The 15,794-nt window shown below is 37.3% G+C and overlaps 1 protein-coding gene across 19 annotated transcripts in view; it reads right to left on the bottom strand.

Annotated features, from left to right (window-relative positions):
* ATP10B (ATPase phospholipid transporting 10B (putative)) overlaps positions 1-15,794 on the bottom strand; it is a 227,591-nt gene that overhangs the window by 129,349 nt on the left and 82,448 nt on the right. For 3 of the 19 annotated variants that reach the window (XM_085591039.1, XM_085591041.1, XM_085591042.1), the window contains one exon: positions 1-15,794. This exon is cut by the window's left edge and continues 38,576 nt beyond it; it is cut by the window's right edge and continues 48,842 nt beyond it. The exons of 15 other annotated variants lie outside the window; for them this stretch is intronic. The gene's annotated coding sequence lies outside the window, so the exon portion shown is untranslated. One more of the 19 variants, XM_085591040.1, reaches the window with a different exon arrangement.

The following is a 15,794-nucleotide window of genomic DNA, read 5'->3' as shown; positions in this document are numbered from 1 at the left end:
TGTAAAAATTCTGAAAATATCCTGTCAAGTTGTCCTGGCTAAAGCCTAGCTCTGAATCTTCCTGCAATTTGGAAACTCTCTAAAGAGAGATTATAGACTCCTGCTTATTTTTTCTTTTTGATTTGAAGGAGTTTTATATATACAAAAGCCAGCATATGCTGTTGTTTTTTTTTTTAATAACAGCAACTGTAATAACTACAGATATAGTCTTTTGCCAATAAGCCAATTTAAATCATTCCATAAATAAAGATTAATTGTTTGCTTTCATTTAGCTTTGCACTTCCTGAGATTAGCTGCCCTGCCTCCTTCAAAGAGTTGATTTACATCAATTTTCACTGATGGCTGCTGAGGAGAATTCATCATCCCTGTAACAGAGTTGCCAATGCTGTCAAACATCATTTTTTCATTCTGCAAAATAGAAGAGCACAAACAGTAACTTGGCCTGAGAAACAATTCTCCAAAACTCTCCAGAAATGTCTGGTTTGACAAGACACAATTTGTGCCTGAAGAAGCAGAGGGCAAGGAAATTTCCATTCAATACTTTTAAAACAGCAGTTGAAGAAAGTAGAGTGTTACTTCACATTTTTATGAAAAAAAAAACAAAAACAAAACCCCAAACCCAAAAACCAATAAGCCCATCTAGAGAAAAAAAATCCAAGCCCAAATCAAAAGTAACTTTCACAAACTAATCAGAATAAAAGCAAATAATCCACTGACTTCTGGGTTTGCCTTTGTTACTGGTTTTCCTCCTTAATGGGTACTTGGTGGCAGCAAAGGTAGTTCTCATCTTTCTAAAACCATTTTCATTCAACTATCTCTCTTTCATCAAAAAAATTGCACTACTGTAGATCAATCAAAGGATCATATTGTGCTGAAATCTGGACAGAAGGCAGTTTCTAGCATTAAGATACAATTTCTATGTGATGTGAGTTTCTTTGTAGAAAGAGCTCATGTAGAGCTTAAAAAATTCTGACATTCTCTGCAATGTTAACCAATGTTATCCTCATTTTAGAGGAAGCTGAAAAGTGAACAAATTACTTGTTCAAGTAAAGCAAAGTTTTGGAAAGAGTCCAACAAGGGTCTTGTCTCCTCTTGTAGTAATGACCTTTTTGGAGACTTATCAAATGTGAAGAAAAAAAATCTTCATAGCTCTGACACCATGGACCTTATCAGAGACTGAGCAAAAAGAAGGGTTTGGGGAATCAGAGATGCAATGAAAGTCAGCAAGAGTAGGTTGGAGGCATAGTCCTGGCAGACTAAATTCACAGTTTTGTATATGGATATATGATAATGTGTGTCCTGAATCAGTGGCATTTAAAAAGCAGTAACCATATTTTATGTCTGTGGGATTCTACAATCAGGGGATATACTCCATGAAAGAAAACAAAGCCTAGTGAAAATCTGACATTTCAAACTCCTGGATTCTAAGTTTTTGGAGTGGGTTTCAGCCTCAAGATGTGATTTTAAGCATGATATCATTTGGAAGGATATCTCTCAAAGGAGCACAACTCACTGTTTTTGCCTTTTCTTTCAAGCCCCAGCTCAGTTTCATGGCAATGAACGTGTTTTTTAGTCTGGCAATTTGAAGGGATGAAGTACAGAGATTTTGAACTCCACTAATCAAGAAAGAAAATGATCATTACCAAATATAATAGTTTTTAAGTGCTTTTAAAGTAATACTCAAAAATTAACTCTGAAAAACTGGAATTCACACTGACTACCTGAAATTGATATGTCAATACTCTCAAATTACCTCAAGTAACTTTTCCCGCTAATCACTAGGGTTAATAAGGGCAAAGAAGAATATTAATTTTTGCTGTTAGGTCCATGTGTTTAAAACTCTGAGATCTACAGATGTTGTATTACAAGGTTCAGAAAAACATTAGAGTATGTTTGACTGTCTTTCAACACTTCTCAGTTACTTTTCCTGCTTCTACAATTACTTAAAATCAAACAAATAACATCTATAAAATCCATTCTTGACATAAGCAGGGATCAGGATCCAGGTCAGGTCAGACATAAGACAATTGTTGCATGTGTTAATTTTCTCAGACTTACAGATGGGGGTACTCTAAGGGTCAGATAATCATGAAAACCACAGTGATGCTCCATCCCTACGAGCTCAGGAAACAGAGTCTACACACACACACACTGGAGAAAGTTCTGTCTGTCACTGCTTGCAGCTAAGTCCTTACATTTTCCTTCAGACTTTGTCACTCCTGCACCCACGCAGCGTATGCAAACAGAAAACCAAATTCCTGTTTGGCTGTGCCTTCATCTATAATGGAAACAAATTGGATCTCTCTGAGAGCAGCAAGTTGTTGACAACAAAGCTTTCACAGTCAGAGACGTGAGTGCTCAGTAACAAACATATCGATATAAATGTCGGCACCGAAGCAAGTTAGAAGGAGAAATCATTCACCCCTGAAACAGCACTTCAGATAAACACTAAAAGCTACCCTAAAGAAATAGAAATACAGAAAGAAGCTTTCTATATTTAAATAGCTCTCAATTTCTTCAAAGTCTCATGAAGTCTCACGTAGATTAAACCCAGTGACTATCAATCAATTTATCATATGCAGCAATTACTTAGATAATAAGGGAGTGAGCAAAAGGACCAATTTCAAAGTGTCATTTAAAACTCAAGTACTCTTTCCAAGGCAGATAGTGAGGGTGAAATGCTATTCTCTAGAAATCTCTTTAAGGTCAAACTATTTTGTCCAAATTAACCCTGAGAGTCCATTTCACTGGCATTGCACCAGAACTGAATGCAACTACAGGGTTCAATGAAGCAAATAGAATTATATCAACCTGACTTAAGCAGGCATTATAGAAATCTGGCACACTATTTATATACAGATTGGAGAACTTCATCTTCATATCAGGTATGTGGAGATAATTTAGTGTTATAACAGATATTTTAGTGCTGTTTTTCTTTATTTTTCTTGTTTATTTTTTCCAAAAGTTAAAAAAAATAAAAATCATTTACAGCTGAAGAAGTCTAAGAGCACAAAACTCTCATGTGAAGAAAACCTGGAGGAGTTTATTCCTCTAAAGCTGCTATGACATATTCTGTTACATTTCATAGAGCTTTAAGTCAGAAATCATTCCACTGAGCCTTTAAGGAATTCCTTGGCTTTAAGGAATTTAACAGAATGTTACATAGCTTAGAGGCTGAAATTGTAACATTTCATAGATAATTGTACTCTTACCATACAGTTCTGTCCCAAGAGCTTAAGAAACATAAAAAATGCATTATTCCCTAAAAATTGACAGAAATTTAGAGTGATTTCTATAAAGTTGAATAGAATACTCAATGCAGAGTTTATGTTAATGGCACAAAATAGAAAGTTATTTCATAGCTAGCCACTATGAAATAAACCCATCACAATTCCTGAATAAATCTGAATGAACAGAACACTTTCACACCAGTTGGGGCTTTGTATCATATGGCCATAGCATTTTTGATTCAGGGTGGAAGGTCCTCAAACCATATTTTTATCCTGTCTAACCACAGACATGTTTTGGTTTTTTGTGTTGCAAATTTCTGCATTTTTCTTTAAATGAATTTTAGTAACCTGATTTTTCATTGATTGAAGAAGTCAATCATACATTGGTTGTCTGGCCTTAGCCAAGTAGATCGCAACAGGAAATTAATTCCTAGATAATCTCTTATTTTTCATCATAACCATCATAAAGATAGGAGAATTGAAACTTGAACAAAATAGTCTTAATTAGCTATATGTTTAAGGTAAGTTCTCAGTAAACCAATTTGCACCAAAGTTTATGCTTCAGAAGTTAAAGAAATATGCATAAACAACAGAATAGAAAAAGGCTTCAGAAGTTAAAGAAATATGCATAAACAACAGAATAGAAAAAGGAATTTTCTGTCTTAGATATAATAGATAGCTGTTATTCAGGTTCCCTGATAGTGCTCAGAAATCTCCTCCTCCATCACCAACAAAAGGTGATGATCACCTACAATTTAAATACAATATAATTTAAATACACCTATAATTTAAGTACAATAAAATTTAAAATTCTGAAAGTGTAGCTTTAAATATCCTGGAACCAGTTTTCAGGAAAGGGGAAATACTGATAAATGACATATAGTCTTAGTATTGTTGAAATAAATAATTACTACAGTGTGTTTCAGAGACTCTGTCTGCTACTTGAGCAGACAGCCCAGACTATTGGGACAGCCCAGAGAAATACAATATATTTTCCTACTTTGGCATTTTAACAAAGCACTCCTCTGCACTGCTGTGTAAACACCAGGGCCCAGAGCTTTTCTTTGTTGAGCCATGTTGAAGTGAAGCATTTCACAGTTGCAATCATGAAATACAGGTTACAACAAAACCTCCTTCCAAACACAGCCCCGTGTTTGGGTGTATGTGCATACACAGCTTTCATGGACATCTGCATCCCCAGCTGAATATTAGCAACCAGTAAGTATTTCTAAACCAGAGGAGCTCTGAAGAATCAAATTTACCTAGGAAAACTAAACAATGTTGAATTCTCATTTCAGCATGAAACAGGAACTGAAAAACCCCCAATGTCTTAAATGCTAGATTACAGCACTTACAAACTGTAATATCTATGATCTGTATTATCATTCTTCCCTCTGCTGTACCTTTGTGCATAAGTTTAGTGCATTTGTTAGAAAAGCAACTTCTTGCTACAAAAGTTGAACAAAAAATAGCTCTGGCCATTGCATATTACTCTCAGCCCAATATATTTGCCCCAACAAGTTTCTATTAATATATTTCATTATTGCTCAAAAGTAATACTGGAGAAAAATTATTGACACAGCTTGTTGTGTAACAGCATCTGTGACACATGAATGAAGAGAGAAAGTTTGAGAATAGACTAAATTATACTTTTGTTTGCCTTTGGTTAACTGGAATTTATTAAAAAGATGGTTTTTTATTACAGTCTGCAGTAAGAAGCCAAGGTAAAATGTGGTCAGTGGACATCACTATTAACAGGAAATTATTTTTGTTATCAAAATTGGTTCAGGGAATTTGTAACTGCTGAGAGGCTTAGAAGCCATCTATGGAATATGCTTTTCTTAACCATTCTGCAGGTTACAACTTATAGTCTGCAGTTTGAGAATCAAGCTTCTAATCTACGAATAGTGAGCAAAATACTTCTGCTTCTTATCTGTTAGAATTTTAATCTTGAATAGTTGAAATGCTAAAGGCAAGCAAGTGTGTCAGGGGTAACCAGCAGAATTGGGGATCTTCATTCCTTGGCCTTAAGCTGGTTTTAAGGTAAAGATTTTTACTTCTTAATCCATTTAGTCAATTCCAATTGAATGCAAAAGGGCAGAGTTAAAACCAGTAAGCTGAAAGGTAGATATGTCCTGAAACCCATATGAATGTACTCTGGGTGATAACTGGAATTTATGAACAGTACTCCAGGAAAAAAAAAACAAAAAAACAAACAAACAAACAAACAAAAAAAAAAACAAAAAAACAAACAAACAAAAAAACCAAAAAAAAACCACAAAAAAAAAAACACCAAACCCACAAACCAAAAAAAAACCAAAGCCAAACCAAACCAAAGCACTTCCCACTCAATCCTTACTTTAGCAAGAAATCTAGTCTTTTCCAAAACCAGGTAGACAGTATTTAATGCAAGATATGCAAAGACTCACCTTTGAGATAACTGCTAACACAATAGAAATGAGTGATAAAACAAATTCCTTGCTGTCAGGAAGAGGGAGAAGCACTACACATTTTCTTAAAGTGCTTATATGCATAGGGAACCACCCTGTTATAGCTTTTAAAGATGTCAAGCTCTGGGTGCTTGGCTAGGGCTACAGTGACCACAGCACACACTTTGGTCTGAGGCCACCACCCAGTGCAGGCTGGACAGCTGAACATGCCAGGTGCCTCAGGTGTCACCACCACAAAATGAAAAGATTGTTCATCTACTCTATGGGGAATTCCATGAGCACAAGGGCCTTTCAAACAGTCAGTCTTCATGCATGCACTAAAGGAGCAAAGGGAAATTTCCATCATTTCAGGGTTGTCTGAAATCAAAAAGATGTAAAAAGTCACAATATTTTTTCCTGCAGTAGTGAGAATGGAAATAATTTAAGTCTGTGGTTCATAAATTCAAATTTTGATTCAAATAAAATTCAAATAAAATAAAATTAAAATTTTGATTTTAAAATTCCATCTTTGTAAACTAAGTCAAATCCTTATGTTCTGTGACAGTAATTTCTTTGGATGAAGGACACTGTCAATGATTTTGACCCGCCAACATTTTTAAAGTAATATATAGTAATTACATTAAAACCCACCATCTCTCTTTTCTAAACAAATATGTTTATACTTGTTCCATAAAACTTTGCTATTAATAAGATGGTGAAATATCCATCCCTATAGCAAGAGGCATGCTGCTGTGACACACTGTCTTGTTTGCCACTGAGAACATTAGTGCAGAGTTCCTGCTGGGATAAAGATTTATTGTTTCTTAGATTTTTGGAAACAGTTAATTAGGGAGCTGCACCAAGTTTCAGGAAAAGGAAGCCCAAAGATTTTGCAAAATGTGAAATAAAGCTCTATATTCAGCTCTTCAGTTCCAGCTGGAGGAGCTAGAAAGAAGACAACAGTTGGAGCACCCTGAAAAGAAAGGAAGCCCTTTTCTAGACATGGAACAACCCACATATTTTAGAGCTCCAGCCTTGGCTCTTCCGCAGTTAAATAGCAGGACAAACAGAAATAAGATTGCAACAAAAGTAATTTCTTACCTCCTTGGAGCATATACTTGGGAAGAAAGGATTCTGTTCAAAGGGAAACTTGCATCCACAATAAGCAAGGGCAGGCAAGCTTGGTTCAGAGTCACAAGTTATTCCTGCTTTGTTTACTTTGTTAGAATGTGAAACAAAATACAACTGAAGAGAGCTTCCTTAGCTTTGAGAGAAGTAAAAGAAATTTTTTCCCCTGAGACACTCAGAAGAAACAGCTGAGCTAAAGATGGAGCTTAGGATACTTTGCAAATTCTCTTGTTTATGAAGTGATGTGTCATGTCTAGGAGGGAAGAAAGGAGGAGTTGAGAAGTTTGATATCTTTAACCTCTTTTCTGTCTATTAGCTAGCAAGCAAAGCGAAAGGTGATAAATGGACAAAAGTCCTTATTTGTCACTTAAGCAAATCATCTCCTGGAATTCCCCATTCCCTTGCAGCCCTGCTGAAATGATGCTTTACAGGTTCTCTGGCTCTTGGCCCGCCATGCTGAGGTGGAGGGGAGGTGATGAAGCGAGCGGCTGCTGAGGGCCCCGCCAGGGCTGGCTGTGCTCTCCCACACGCCAGCATGCCACACAAGCACCAGTGGCCATGTGGGCTTCAGCAGGAATGCCACGCTAAGAAGGGCTTTCTTTCTTTCCTTTTTAATGATATTACACTGGAGTTTTCTGTCCAAAGCTGGTGGGTGGAAGCAAATACCTTGGGGACTGTTGGCCTCCTCTCATTAACTTGTTAATGTCTGCTCCCTGACATTAACTAGGCAGAACTATATTATAATATTGTATTTGAAAGAAAAAAGCCCCAACAGATATATTTTACAGAGTGAAAAGCTGGGCAAACCTCTCCCATTGTTTTGTATTTTTCTAAATAAGAACCATAGAATTACAGAATACCCTGAAATGAAAGTGACCCACAGGGATCATCAAAGTCCAGTTTTATCCCTGTACTGGACACCCCCAAGAATCACAGCATGTGTCTGAGAGCAATGTCCAAACACTTCTTGAAGAAAGCAAAATTATTCCAGGGGAAAAAAAAAGACAACCAAAACCCCCTAAAAACCAAAACGAACAAAAAAAAAAAAAAAAAAAACCAAAAACAAAAAAACCAAAACCAAAGCCCACAGAACAACCTGCCCCATCCTCCCAAAAAATTCTGGAGACATTATATTCTATTATTAGACTGCTTGAGGGAAATGAAAAAGGATTCTGAAGAAGATTTGGCTCTGGAAAATGGGTGAAGTCTGGAAGATGTGGGAAGAAAAGCAGATTTTTAAAAACCAAGAGCCTTTCCTAAAGTCTCCTGTCATATAAATATCTCCAAATTAGCGAGTTTCTATAAAAACTTGGAAGTTTTCACCATTTTAAGTTAGTAGGTTGTAAAGTCATCCTTACTGTAGTTTATTCAGTTTGATTTTCAAAAGCCAGGAAAAATGATTTTACTTTACTAATCAAACAAATTCTTTACTGTGATCTCCATCAAACATCAATAAATGTGTTCACATAAACCCTGGCTGAGCTCTGAGAAGTCTTATGTGAATGATTTGGATGTGACTAGAGCTGCCTGCTTGGATCAGCCAAAGCAGTTAATCAGATCCGCACACTGAATACTTTTCTATTTGTACTGTGCACAAGAAAGAAAATCCTTTGTAGCAGAGACAGAACTTGCACAGTTTTAGCTTCCACTGATTTTTATAAAAGCCATTGGGTGACTATACAGAGCTTTAAAAGAGTATGGTTGTCACACCCATTGGTCTATAACAGCCAAGCAGTTTGAGAATCGATGGAACACCAGCAGAGGACTGGAGTGCAAAACTTTGTATTTTTTTTTTTTTGGAATATTTTGACAGTACTATGACAAGTAGAACCTTTCAGAACAGTAAGACAGCTCCAGCTATTTGCATATGCATCAGGATGGATGATTTTAACAGGCATTAAATTTTCTAGAAATGCAGAAGCATGGCCAAACCTGCAGCACAAATATATAATTACATTTCTATCCCATTCCCTTTTTCTGCCAGAATCAGGCCTCTTAATCAGGCCATTTAATAAACCTGGTAAAATAAAGAGGAATCATTACTGAGCTTCTTTGTTTTGAAGAAGTTCTGTATGGTATCTTTATGAAAGCTATGGCCTTTGAGAATGATTTCAAGATAATTGCTCATAACTGTTGTCATTTACTGCAGCCTTAGTGAATACTCTTGTTTTGCTGCTCCAGGAGCATTCAGGAGACAAAACCCCACAAACTTTGCCATAGCAAGGTAAGCAGACACTAACATTTCCAACATTTATCTCCTACAGTATCAAGAAATGACTGTTTCTTGCTCATGCCTACCAGCTTCTCTTTGTGACTTCGTATTTATCTACAAACAGTAATTGATAAAGTCTCCTAGCAACTCTGCCAAGAAAAGAAACTGCCTCTTCCATCATGTAGGAAAACACAGTGATCTTTGCCCCAGAATATGTCTGCAAACACAACTTTTAAAGAGGAAATTGTTAAAATATAAAATTGAAGTCCAAATAATGCTGTAACATAAAAAAAATTACAGTTAAAATTTTCACTACGTTATAATGGTCAATAAGAAAATAAAAAAATAGAAAAACATGTTGAGGGGTGCAGTGTTTTGTTTGAGTGTGAGGTTTTCCCCCCCCTTCTTTTTTCTTTTTCAATTCTTATCTTTTTGAGCATAATTGGAAAGTACCTTAGCTTTGATTGTTCCTTGAAAATGGTACTTTAAGCTGAGCAGTGACTGTGAATTTTTGAAGACCATCAATTCTGCTAGCCCCTACAATGTCTATTTTGCAAATCTGTTATACAAGTATTAATCTACTGAATTGCAGTTCCTGTTGGAATGCCACAGTGCACTCAGTACCAGCAATACAGGGGAGATGCTCCAATAGGGAGGTCTGTGACCTGAAAACAGCACAGGTGTGATACAGCCTCACATCATTTACACACAACATCAAAGTGTTTGTTCTAAGTCTCAAGGTATGACTATGACTCTTGTTCAAGTTAGGAACCTAACAGAGTTAATCACTTAATAGTTTGAATAAAATCCCACCTTTAATATGTGTATTTATGTCACCAGCCCTAGCTGAGAAATGATGTAAGCCAAGTGAAACTTCCTGTGTCTGCTGTAGGCAGCTGCCTACAGACAATCAAACATTGCTACAGGACTCAGCCTGAGTGCTGGGCATAAACCCAACAAGGCCAGCTTAACCCTCTGATCCATCTCCTCTGAAAGTCATCAGCCCATTTCAGAGCATTTCCACTGCACTCTGGCCTAAGTGAAAGATTGAAACACCTGATGCTAATTTTAGTCCTGTTTCTGACTTTCTGGGGTTTTGTAGGACTCAGAGCACTGAGGCTGTTCCAGGGTGGACTTCAGCCATGCCATGTGTTACAGAGGGAAATATTTCATGCAGAAGTACCGTGCTCACTTGTTTAACAGAAGTTAAATTGTATCAACCTCACAAATCATGAGTTTTTCTCAGGCTACATAGAACATGAACAATTTATGGGCACCATTACAGTTCCAATACAGAGAAATACAGTTCCAATATAGTTCCAATGCAGAGAAAAGTGGGAGATCTCCTAACCCAACAATGGCAAACACCTACCCACCCATCTAAAAGCATCTGTTTTCAGAAACTCAAGCTATGCTTTATGAAATTGGATGTTTAGGAGAAAAAGTACAAAGCAATACTTTCTGCAAATCTATTCTATCATTTTTGACAAAGGGAGAGAATATTTTCTTGTCTCCCTCTCAAGACTTTTCCCTCCCACTCTCTTTAAAGAGCAGGGAAAATATCATGTCAATTCTAAAGTTTATACCACTGAGACTAAAGCCACGGTGATGCTTCTTTAATTAAAGCATTTCTCACAAGGGCCTTAAGGTGCAGGAGAAAAAATAATAAGGCACAGGGACTGAATTTTATGCAAGTTCTTCATTGAATTGCAGACATATGCAATCTGGTTTAAATCAGTGAAGGAAGGGAGCTTGAGCAGCCAGCCAGGCTCCACTCCTGCATCTTAATGAATACCCTGTAGAGCTGTCTGATATCCAAGAGAAGACTACCAAAATGATATTGCTTTTATTAGTTAGAAACATTCCATGACACAATGTAATGCAATATCACCTCAGCAGAACAGCTAATGCCTTGGGAAGTAGAATAGTTATATCACAAGTATCTCAGCAAGTACTTACATAAGCAAGCAGCACAAGACTGTTCTGTAAGCCTTTCAGACAGCAACTCCAATTCCTTCTGAGATATTGGCTCTGGCAAAAGGTACAGGAAAAGCCCATCCCAGTTCATGTATGGGGCACTCTTCCCCTGCAGTTACAACTAGGTATTGGCATAGGATTACTAAAAACCCCAGCTTTTAAAGACAAACAAATTTAACAGGATTCTGTAATATTTCTATTAACTCTGTTGGTTATATCAGAGTTTGTTTTAAAAGGCTATCTGAAAAACAGGTATTAAAAATAACTGCTGGGAAAGTGCCATTTTTGAGGACGTCTGAAAGGTAACCCAAAGTGTTTCAAAGCAGTTATTAAATGAAACACAACATGTAAAGATGTGAAGTACTCCTGGTTTTGTTTAGCAGGGGGATGTTAACTCCAGGAAGATCTGTGTTTATTCAGCTGCCAAGAAAACATCCCAAATAACTGTGGGGAAGTGACTCTCAGGTTAGGAGTCCCTGTCCTCCTCCAAGTCAGGTTGCACAACAAGTTCCACTTACACCATAACACCTTTCTTAGGATGGGCACAATCCAAGACTCTCATGGAAAAATGTCCTCTCTGGAGCCCTGGTTTGTATGACATGGCACAGATTTTGGGCAGGATCATTTATCTCACCCTCAGCTCTCTGCTCCTCATAACTGAGACCTTTACTCTGCAGCACTCTGGGATCTGCAAGGCAGACCTGCTTAGTGCTCTGCAAATCTTTTTACCTCCACTGCTTTGTAAGGAGAAGATAATGCTTGTTACCATGCACATGCAGAACAAAACAGGGCTGTTTGCAGTTCTGGCTCTATCAGAGATTCTTCTGATCTAATGGAAGAATTTGTCCTATGCCAAATTTCTACATGCCTTCTCCTCCCCCCGACATTATCCAATATAGGGTAAGTTAGGAGTGCACTGAGGTAGAAATGGCTTTTATGGCAAAAGAGAAAAGATATGCCATTCCTAGGGAGAAATATTAAAAAAAAATATTAAAAATTATCCTATCCTCTTCTAAACAAGGATTTAGGTTTACCTCTTTATTTCTTTATCTAGAAAGACAGAATAATTTAAGAAACCACAGAAATAAAATCATGTTGAATGCAACAGGCTAAGGCTTTTCAGCTTACAGTAAATTCTTGGTTCTGAAGCTTCTAGAGAAGCATGTTTAAATTTCATGAAGCCACACTGCACCTTGCTGATATCTGCTTATTCAGATTCAAAGACTTGTGGAATATATGTATAGTTGTTTAAACTAACCTAGAGAACAAAGCTCATTTGTTAAAAGCAAACTGATCCAGAGAGGTCATGAAAAGTGTCTTCTATAATAAACATTATCGTAATAAATCACAGCAAGTCATGAGCAAGAAAACCTAACAAATTTACAAAGGTTTAAAGTGTGCCTATTGATCTCCCAGATCACCTTGAAGATAATTTTTTCCTGAATTATTTCATATAGCAGAAGCCAAATACATGTGTGTAGGTAATGTGAGAGATGTAATGTTTCCCATTCTCAGCAATGGGAAACATAGTCATGAATCCATTTCTACTATGCAGCTGATGAAATAAAAGTTAATTCCTAGAGATCATGGTCTGCAGGTTACAGGTTACAGAGGTTACAGAGATAATGAAAATTTAATGTGGAGTCTTTGAAAGTTTGTGGCCTTATCTGATATAAATGCAGTTTAAGACATATTAAATGTGACCTATCAGTTTAAACTAGATGAAAATCTAAAATCCTGGATCTCTGGATCTCAGATGTTCAAATGTAATAACTCTACATCTAATTTGTTTCTGGTAATTAAAGGATTTATATAAAGAACACATTGCTAGCAAAGGTTTCTGTATATCATTTTTGACACCACTCTTGTCAGACCAAAATGTGTTTGCTGGTTTTTTTTGTTACCATCTCAAAACCAGATTATGAATGTGATATTTGATCTCAAAAGGAGAAAGGCAAACTCCTTTTGGACTCCATTCACAGTTTTCTTCTCCATTACCCAAATATGCACCAGAAATTCAACAGCAGTGCCACTCCTGCAAGTAGTGACAAATAACATCTGCAATGGGAACGGCAGGGAAAATTAGAGAGTCAGAATGTAATTACTTGCATTGGAATCTAGCCAAGATATTCAAAGTAGCAACAGGACAATGAAAAAATCTTGTAAAAAATCTGTAGTCAAGGAACACCTGAAGTGCTCTTTTTGCTAAGCAAATGCAGTATCAAAAGCTGGAGGATGGCAGCAGCAGCCAGAGTTTTAACCAGACTGTCCCTAACACCAGGTGGATGCCACTTGCAGGATACACACAGCATGTCTGCCTAGAGGATGTGGCAAACCATCTCTAGCTCTTCCTAAGCATGAAGGGAATTAAAAAAATAAATTAAATCAGCTTCTGGACAAAAGGACTAGAACACATTAATACAAGCCTGGTGACCTCTGGCTCCAGAAAGTGTAGGAAAAATAAGTCAGAAAATCTGTCATCAAGGATATAATAATTTGAGCAAGTTTCTTGATGTGTTAGGTTTCATTACACTTTCCAGAAGAGATGAAACAACCACAGAAACTGGTTCTGACTTTATTCACTGCAACTAAATTAAATAACATTTCTTTTCTTATGATTTCATCTGTAGATTAGCTCTGTCAAATCAAAACCCAAGAAAACAGATCAGACACTCTGAAAACTAAATACTGGACAGAATTTCTGCTATAACATAAAACCCCCATCTGTACCTATGCTTAAAAGAGGAGTTTGTCTTAGTGGCATAATGATCTCTAACTGTTCAAATTAATTAGAACTTGATTCTAGAATCAGCTTACTTTTCTACTCCTTCTTCACTGTAAAACCAACAAAAGAAGTTCTCTCATGAGAAATAAAGAAGGTGGAAGGACAGTGAGTAAATCAAGGCTCAACACTGGAGGATGAATCTTGTTTCCCTTTCCTGGTTCAAGTTCTGCCTGGCTGTAGGCAGCTGGAAGATGCAGATTGGCCCCTCCTGACTGTTCCATGGTGGCCCTTCCTCCTGCCTGCAGCTCTTTCTGTACAAAGAAGATAACAAGGTGTGTTTGCTGGGGAAAGAAAAAAATAAAAATAACTGGTGGCAGTAACTGATGTGTAAAAATGTTGTGTTCTCTTTAGATAACTCTCGTATGAATCCAGAAAATGAAGACAGAAAAATAAAATCTAAACTTGGGCTTGCATTTACTAAGAGGCAAAAAAAAAAAAAAAAAAAAAAAATGAGGCTCCTAATTGTTACTGAATCAACAATATAGTAATATCAAAAGATTATAGCTTTTAATAACATCACCTGGCAGACTTTATCACAATTAGGGCAGCATGCAGCACCCTCTCATTTGAGCACTGGTTAAATCTCAGTTGGTTTGACAGCAAAGGTAACATGGCTGGTGCTAGCTTGAAGATCCCAAGTTATCTGCAATATTTAGTGGGGATGGATTTGGCTGAAGGAGAGAAGCACTATCAGTAAGAGAAATCCCAAAATCTGAATCTGGTGCTTTTGACAGAGCACTGGGAAAGCTCTGCAATACCACAGAAAAGTAGGAGCAGAAAAGGAAAGGACATAGGCCACCAAAAAAACAAAAATAAAAAGAAATAAAACTGCTGAACTAGGAATTCCAGCAAGAGGCACAATTATAATTTCTAAAATAACCTCCATTCAAGTAATTTCTGTGAAATTTTGGCTTGAGAGATACAGTGTTATGTAATACAGTTGCACTGCAAGTGTGTCTGTTATCTAAGATTATTGCTTATATTTTGTTTACCTACATCTAGATTTCAAACCATCCAGCTCCCTTAATTTCAAACAGCAACTTTTTGATTCTCTAACCTGTAGGCAAGCCAACATCAGAACAAGCAAACAGCTACAGATCATGGTCTGCTGGTTCTCAGAGAAGCGAGAAAAAAATGCACTAAAACTTTGCAAGGGCTTTGAATATCAGAAGCATCTTTAGCAAGCCCTGAAGTCCAGAATATTTCTGAGTTATGCAAACCTAAAGCAATAGAAGGGATGAGAAGAACAGAACAGGCTTAAAGGCAGCATCAAAAATTAATGCTGCTCAGAGGTTACAGGCAGCGTGAAACATGCCACCAGAATGTGCAAGGAATCTTTTCATGAGGATGTTTCTGATTTAATGTCAGCAGGGTAAGAAAAACATTATTCTGCCATCCTGATGAGACAGCCCAAGCACACCCCAAAGAAATACTCCACACATTTCCTTCTGAGAGAACAGTACTGATAACCCAACAAACCAGCCCCAAACCATCACAGTCCGTGTGTTTTCTAATGCCTGGTCATATACAAGGTCACTGCTGGTACAAAACTCCTGGAACCCTTCCTGCTCCTGACCCAGGGCCAGTAAGTGCAGCCAGGTTCCCAGTGCAAGGGGATTGCAGTGGGCAAGTGAGCCACGAGGAGCAGGGAGGCAGACAGGCTCCACAAACAGGGAAGCAAGAGCTGCATGCCAGCTACCTAATTGTGGAGTTGGTGTCTGCTGGGAAGCCAGCTGCCTTCCCTGCCTTCCAGATGGAAATGAGAATGTTAAAGACGGTAGACAATGAAGGGTACATGAAAATCAAATTAAATAAACACTACTTGCACTACAATTGTGATCTGTTCTGACTGACCTTTTTTTGTGAAAAGCACTTCAGGGTCTTCCTTTTTCTGCATGAGGTAAAAAAGTTGATTATAGAAGAAGGTGATGAAAGAAAAAGTACATTGAAGACATATACTTGTCTTTAATCTCCAAGTATACAACCACGTATAGCAGCCATGAAGGAAAAGTTCAGTTTCCTTTTGAATTATT

The sequence above is a fragment of the Lonchura striata genome, chromosome 13, assembly GCF_050655825.1.
Source record: "Lonchura striata isolate lonStrDom1 chromosome 13, ASM5065582v1, whole genome shotgun sequence".
Classification (NCBI taxonomy): domain Eukaryota; kingdom Metazoa; phylum Chordata; class Aves; order Passeriformes; family Estrildidae; genus Lonchura; species Lonchura striata.
Note: the sequence above shows the minus strand (reverse complement) of the source record. Positions and strands in the feature narration are given on the sequence as shown.